The sequence below is a fragment of the Mya arenaria genome, chromosome 10 (assembly GCF_026914265.1).
Source record: "Mya arenaria isolate MELC-2E11 chromosome 10, ASM2691426v1".
NCBI lineage: Eukaryota > Metazoa > Mollusca > Bivalvia > Myida > Myidae > Mya > Mya arenaria.
The window spans coordinates 67128099-67136463 of NC_069131.1; the positions used below are offsets into that span (position 1 = coordinate 67128099).

At 34.1% G+C, this 8365-nt stretch overlaps 1 protein-coding gene and 1 long non-coding RNA gene across 2 annotated transcripts in view; one reads left to right on the forward strand and one right to left on the reverse strand.

Moving 5' to 3' along the window:
- Positions 1-8365, forward strand: part of LOC128205067 (receptor-type tyrosine-protein phosphatase mu-like) — a gene marked incomplete in the record, with an annotated part of 180600 nt that overhangs the window by 56838 nt on the left and 115397 nt on the right.
- On the reverse strand, positions 3254-6648 carry LOC128205076 (uncharacterized). Its single transcript, XR_008256166.1, has 4 exons — positions 6434-6648; positions 6127-6218; positions 3892-3993; positions 3254-3375 (listed from the first exon to the last, which is right to left on the reverse strand). It is a non-coding gene; the product is annotated as an uncharacterized LOC128205076 (long non-coding RNA).

The following is an 8365-nucleotide window of genomic DNA, read 5'->3' on the forward strand; positions in this document are numbered from 1 at the left end:
AGTAATAAAGAAAAATGCAAGCGCTTGATCAGACTCTGTGGAAGAACTAAAAAACAGCGGAACTTTTTTGTAAGATTGTTTAAAGTCGAAACATATCAACGTCTGTACAAAAGTAAGTTTTCGAACTATTATTGTAATTCAATGGTTATAAGGGGGACAAATCAATCCTTTAAAATTCTATTTAATACAGAAGTTACCCGACTTCAATCGGTCCCCTAAATTTGAGTTTCTATTTTTAAACTGTAAACATCGTACATTTTGTGTTTCGCTTGTGTAGTCAAATCGTCAACATATGACCTTTTAATATTAGACTCAACATGCACATGATTTATTTCATTAAAGAAATGAGGTATTATTTTGCTGTATAAATCACTTTATTTCTCTGTAGATTCAAAACAATTATTAAGTTTATTAGATCATAATTCGGTCAAAAATGTGCTGTAAAGAACTTATTTCTAATAAATTAAGTTGCACTCTCACTTATTGTCTGTTTTGACACTTTTCTATCTTATGTCTAGAAATCGACTGATTTTGGCATTCGTATAATTGTTTGTTAAACTGCCGAAAATTTGGAAAGTGCAGCTTTAACAGAGAAAAAAAACTTCTGCTTATGCTATACATTTTTAAGAACATACTTGCCATTGAAAAACAGAGATGTTCACTAGCATACATAAGCACTAAATAAATATTTAAGTTTAAGTTATGTTTGCAAAACCACAATGTAATAAGTGTAAATTTAACCCAATAAATCTAATATGCAACAACTGGATTAGTACTGCAGAAGTGAAGCTGACACCACAGAGGTAACAAAGGACAAAACAACACAACATGCTGAACAACTTCAAGGACTCTTTTCAAAGGAAAATAAGGGACAAAGTCATCGGTCATCGTTGAAAGCATCGTTGTTTTTTAACACACTGTTCGCATTACAGGGGGGGCAGAAACAAATTGTTTATATTTTTCTAGCCATCTATATATATATAGTTAAGATAATTTGGCCCCAAATCGTCTGGAATATCGAAAAGCGAACCAACGCGAGACGCCATTGTTTTCTTGTTGAGGCCAATTACCAGTGCAGCTAAAAGTAGATTACACAATCAGCCGATGTGAACACGGTACTGCCTATGGAAGTAAGAGCTAATACTACACCCTATTATAATCTTTGAAATTTAGTTTGATAGCATGAACATTTTGTAAAATAGTCCAGCCTTTACATCAACGCATTATTTCTTCTCATGATGTCAATCTTACAATGCACAACGATATGTTATATGACGTGTGCGTAGATCGTTTTGTACTCTAGATGGATTACGGTGAAGCGTTTATATGCTGCGTGTATAATAAGGTCTTTCTGTTACGACACGAAATGCAATGTGTCATTATTAAACGAATGGGAATATATTCAATATAGTTTTTAACACTATAAAATATGTGTAGTAAGTTGTACGTTAATTAAGAATAATGCCATTTAAATATAAACAAAGTGTCTGTTTGACGCAGAAGAGATGATGATAACTCAATTTGGGTTATAAGCATAACAAATAAGAATATGTGCCAGGAGAGCGTATGCAATATGTTATATGTATTACACTAGAGAAAGTTCTATCCTAATAGACCGAAAAAAAAAGCAACATTGAAGTTTGGTTTAAATATACCTTGTAGACATTATTAATGTCACCCTTTATTCTGACTAATGTCAACTTTAAATATTTCGATATTTGAAATGAAAAGAAATTATTTGCATTTTACAATAAAGATTGTCAATGTCCGAAAATGCTTAAGCGTTATTTGTCTTTTAATAACTTGTTAATGGTTGACCAATCGATTGCTGTTGTAGCCTTTAAACCCGCACATTAATGCATTCAAAATACCTTACGTGTGCCCATGCTTCAACTACACTTGAGTTATTTATTATCTGTTTTAAGGACCAATTAGCTATACGCATGGAATAATAACGTATAGAAGTACTTGACTTTATTTAATTCCATCCATAAAACAATAATTTTATTGTTTATCCAATTGCGATAGGGCCACCCTCATCCGGCCTGAAAATAAACAACACAAAAATTTATATATATATATTTTACATATTTGATATTCGATAAATCTCTTTTCATATATTTACATTAACACTTCATTCCTTAACGATGAATACTGGTTATCAATTGACATTATTTCTAAATCAAGTGCAATGGTTTTCCCCATCGGAACCGCGTGTTCTTATTGGATATTCCTGTCCTCTCATTGTTTGTAATACTATAAATGGGTGGAGAATTGAAGGAAGAATGAAAACTGTAGGAAGAACAAGAGTATTATATCAGTTTAAAGGGGCTGTACTCCGTATGATGAAATAGCAAAAATAAAAATAAAATTGTCGAAAACTTACATAAACTTGGTATCGATGTGTACAATGCATTGAAACTTACTAACTGAAGTGCCACATAGTTTACAATTTTTTTTTTTCGCAGTTTGTTCGCATTTTTCCATTAAAACAGATTACTGGGTACGTCTACCTAGTAGAATTAATTCCTTATGCGTAATTTGCTAGTCGATGTTATCACGTTATATTATCAAGTTAGGTATATATCTTAAATATTCCATTCGTTTCGGGTAAGCCTTCCTAGCACAGTGGAGACAACACTAGATTGCAATTTAAGCGACACCTGTTCGAACCCGGTCTCCGACTTTTTTTACATTTTGGTATTTTCTTTACAATTATGATATCAAAGAGTAAATCATTTTATTAAATAATTGTCCTGAGATTCGTTACAGATTTGGTGCCAGTCTGGTGTACAGTCCTTTTCAGAATAAAAAAAAATAAAAAAAAGATAATTCGATCTGGTCTGAACATGACGGGTGCGTGAAAGGAAATACTAAATCCGGGATTTCCCGACCCACACATTACAAGCCTATCGTCGATCAAAGCGACCTTCAAACCATTTCTAGATACTTTAGTAATGATCCATACTATCCAATATTTCATCGATTGTGCATATGGTTCTAGTTCGTGGCATGTGGTTTTGAATAGCACCAACAGCTTCAAGTCGATGCCTTTAAGTCTACCGAAGATGTTAATGGAATCATGAACGTCACCCTGAAGTACGGGACGCAGCAAACAATTTCCAAGGAGGCCTTACCAAAGGATGAGGCTCCATCGGACCGCAAAATTTACACATCAGGTTATCCATGTTGGCCTGTAGCAAGGCTTTACTTGATTTATTTTAAAACTTTAAAACTTTGTAACCAACCTGAGTTCGCAAATAAATGCATGTTTGATATCGCACAAGGCGTCGTTCCACCGATAACCGTTGCTATACCAGAGATGGACGCAGTCTTCTGAATGACCAGAATTGCTTGGCTCCCCAGTCATCCAATCTAATTAATGATAAGGAGTACACTTATCTTTCAATATATTAACTTGATTTATTACATGACATTCAATGTCAATAACACATAAGATCCGACGGGCTCGGTAGGTGGTCAATAAACTAGTGTTTTCGTGAAAGATTTTAGTTTGGTTTAGTTTATTCCAGTTTTTAATGATATTGAAAATACGAATATAATAAATCATCATCATCATCATCATCATCATCATCACAAAAAAAAATAATTACAATAACTTGCTAATCATAAAAGTACATTCACACATTTAAATTTGAGGGCATATACAACATTTTTATTAAAACAGATGTCTGTTACATGTAATCTGCTTAACGTTTTGCCATTCGGCTGATAATAGACACATATTTAATCTAGCAATCTGATAATGTCATTCAATGACCTCACGTCCGCATCTAGTCTGAGACAAAGAGTGCTTCATATATTTGCATTTTTATTTCCAAATGTTATTCCGTTAAATTGCATTTTTTTGACCGAAAACATACATCATACCAGTAAATGACTCCTTAATAAGTTCCTCGTTGTTGTCGACCCATTTGTAGATTCCTTCAACATCTTCATCTGTAAGACCTATCCACCAGTGTGTCTGCGGATCTTAGGCGAGATCAATTTGTACATACAATGAACAATATTGACAAACAAGGGCAGGAAAATAAAATTTATTTACATGGATTCAAATGTTTGAATGACTCGGCACTTACCTTATAATAAGAATGTATTAATTTTGTAGAGATAACAAAATATTTACAAATAGATAAAATAAAACAAAAACGCTAGATACATATTCAAAACACTGTATTACGCTAAAGGGAAAGGAAGATCTGTGTTAGTATTTAAACATATTAAAACATATATAATAAGTTTTCCAAAATAAATATGTGAATATCTAACACCGAGAATAATATTTCTGGCTTTTCATGAAAAAAGTGACCAAGTTGTAGAAATCAAAATCTTGTGATGGACCGTTAAAGATTGGTGAGAAAATGAGACATCATGTGCCAGGAAATTGTTTGTTATCCCGCCTGACTGCGCATCGAAGCGTCAGGCCAGCATGAATGTCCCGAACGAATTACTTTCTCTTTGGCAAATAGAGTAGAAATGTACGCGCTTAGCTATACATATTGATATCAGAAATAACAAATAAAAGATGCTAATGATGCATATGCACCCAAAACCAACAACTTGTATAGTCCTTAAATCTGTTATTCAAACTACTTCCACACATTTAAAGAGAAAAATAAATATAGAGGAATACAGGCGAAGGCAAATAGGAGCCACGACCGTATTCCGACAAGCACTTGTTGTGAGTAGGTTGTCTCGAACGCCCTGTGCATCCAAACGAGCGATGACACGTGTTTATTTAGTTTAAATAGTGTTGGACGGTCATCGAATTTTGATGTACTGATTACCAATTGATCGTTAATTGATACAACCTAATAGCGAAAGAAAGCGGTTGCACTACCATCATGTACCACAGTTGTGCTGGTGATCATAAACAACCAACAACACAATCAATTCACAAGCTGCAGGCAACACTTCGGCGACCTTTCCAGAATCAAGAGCTGTCTTCGTTACAATGCTACTTGACTTGCCTCTGTAATAGGCATCATTTTATCAGTGTAAATAAATTGACGTGCAGTCCGTAGAAAAACCTGTGGAATACCGATCAAATGCTGCAGTATCGTCATCTTCGATTACATAAGATAAGAGGATTGTAGTAGTATTTCAAAGATAGCAGTGCTCCGTATAAATACTGGCATATACTTTTAGTTGTGAAATATCACAGGAGTACCTGTTATACAACTGCTGCCGACAGACCAACTAGCCACCCGTCTTAATACATATTCAAAGTTCTGACACTGTTAAACCAACTGTACAACTGTAAAAAAAATCGACGTTGCATGTGGTTCACTATTATTGCAGGCAGAAGTCAGCTATCGGCATGACTTTTGTTTAACTGGGAAGAAACAACTGTAGTTCACAACCACAGCTTACGTTAATGCCTATAACAAAAAATATTCGCCAGCAAAAACTGCATCTTAGAGAAATTTGGCTTAAAACTGGTGTGACAAACCGCATTTATAGCGCTTCTTTATCATACCAAATTCAAGACATTTAGCGACCAAAATATACATTTGAAATGCCTTACACTCATGAGTTACCCTGTCCTTAACAAAAGCACTCTCGTCCGCATTGTCAATATGGACAAGATGGCTGGCATGCTGATTGCAATAATGCTGAAAATATAATATGAAACTGATTTTCATGGGATTAAATTGAATTTATAATTGAAATTAATTGTTGAAATGACTTGGAAATGATGAGTCTTTGAATATTGACAATTATTTTCTACCATGAATATTATCGTTTTCCCTCATACATTGGATCAAATATTAGCAGTCTACATTTTGTTTCAATGGTTAATGCAATGTTTGTTATAAACGCAGTTCAGCTGCTCTTCATGCATATTTTCCATTATTGACGGGATACAGTACCTACTCCCTTGATATTAATTGTATCACACCTAAACGCAATACTTTTTCAGAGTAAGGAAATGTTACACCAAAGGCCGTTTCAAAAACGATGATAGTCCACAATGCGACAACATGGTGAAATAAGAGTTAACCTTTGTCGCTTACAAAGAACGAACTTAAGTTACAGTATAAATGCAGAGTAGTGTTAATCTTTTTTCGAATTGTACTGATATCAACTAAGCCCATTACAAACCTCAGCTTCTGTGAATGATTTCTCGTCGTTATGCATGAAGTAGCAGGAGCCTTGAAATGCTATCCAGGCATCCGGGCAATCGGTCGCTGATGCTTTAATATAAGAAAGTAGTTTGTACTTTTAATATTTCACATGGTTTGACTTTAAAAAATAAACGTAATAAATAGGAGAAATTAAGTTTTCGTATTATTCCTTTAGTTTTCAAATTCAATATCACTCAGTAACGAATAAATTGTACGATAAAACCAATATTCGCGGTGTTTCTCTTTTTAGATCACACACATTATGAGTACATAGATAACTTTACCTAAGTGAAACCTACTGGATGTGAATAGTCCCAAAATGCATAACATAACAACGCGCTTATTGGTAGAACCACACATATCGACTACATAGAACGACTATACTAAAATTCGAAATAGAAATAAGGTGATAATAGCGTGTCTTATCTTAACTATTAGTCTGCATTTATATAACGATAATAATTTGTACTGAACTCTAAATGTAACAATGGAGTACGCTTTAAGAAACAGCATCGAGAGCTTATAACTGGATCTAACCCAACTTTGAAAATGACTTGTTGAATTATACGAGCTGAACCAATGTGAATATAACATAGTATGTCCGACCTAAACTCGTTCTGTTTCTCTCTTTGTCTTCAATGTCATTCATCGTTGGTAGGCAGCCGCTGATTGCTTATTAAAACAACATACCACACCCATTGGTGGGTGGGTGGGTGGGTAGTCCGCTTCTAGAGGACTTCAAAAGAGTGTAAAAACATGATACAGGTGCCAGTGCATTCACAATATTGTGGCACACCTATGCTGAACCGCTCACCACTATATCTCCTGCGTAGTAGAGATGGCCTTTGTAATGAACAACTCATACAGCCTGAAAATTTTCCACTGGTCACCAAATCCATGCTACTGACTTCACGTTCTTGGTGTTGGATTGAATAAGTTGGTCTTTAGTTTCGTGGCACCTAATTATGTTGACAGGCATATATTTATTAATAATGTGTAAACTTGTTTACGACACCAATTATATTTTTATATCGACAGGTTAAATTAAGATCAATTTTATTTTATTTATAGCTAACGAAACAATGCATCATATTTTAGCATCATTGATGATGGAACCATGAATCTGCTAGCTTCAATGTGGTTGGTATACGTAATGAAGCACTTTAATAAAAAAAGAGAAGATACTAAACGATGTTAGGATGAAACGTAATACAATTAAAGAGCCAAGCTCAGTAGTCAAACAACGAAGGATAACCCTGTTAGAAGCATAAGACTACTTTGTTAGCATGGAAATAGTGACTAGCCAAACACAAGAATGAATTTAGCACATATCCATTTAAGTCCAGATTAACGAAACACATGATTGCTATAGCCATCAATATTGCGTCTGCGTCATTCAGTTGACACAAAGTTAATTATTAAGATAAAACTTTTATACTGAACAAATCGTAACGCGGGAAAATAATCAACTGATCGCCAAATCCATGCTTGTCATGATTTGCTATTGACGCCACCTTTTTGACTTGATACACGCAAGAACACACTAATGGTATCTTTCTTTTTTAAAGTTGAATAACAGTTGTGGTTAAAAGACTTATGTACGCAAAAATACACTCATGGCATATTACTGTCTTCCCAGAAGTTGAAATACAATTGTAATTAAAATACTTCATAAATGCAAGGACACGGTTTCCCAAAAGCTGAACTACAGTTGTATTCAAAAGACTTCATTAACGCAAGGATACATTCAGGACCAAGAAGTTGAAATACAGTCGTATTCAAAAGATTTAGAGTACACAAGAAAACACACATGGCCCAGGAATGGAAAAAAATGTATATTCAAAGACTTGAATCTATTCATGTCACTTGAATGGACCTCGGTCACTATTTATATGAAATTGCTTCACAAGAATAATCTTAAATTACGAATGTTGTATTCACTTAAAACTCTAATAATAGTTAAGTTTTAACCAATTTCTCGTAGGAATTTGTTTGTTCTTTTACTACAATTGACATTGCATCAAGACATGTATCTTAATGTCTTGTATGTGCCAACCCAAGCAGTTTATTTTCGGGACATTCGGAGAGCTTAATTTCCAAATTTATTTTAACATTGTATCCTTGAACAAGCCTACACAGTGATTTTAATAATGTATATTAAACTACATTATTAAGTCAATCAATATTCTTCTTCTTCTCTTATAATAATGCTTACC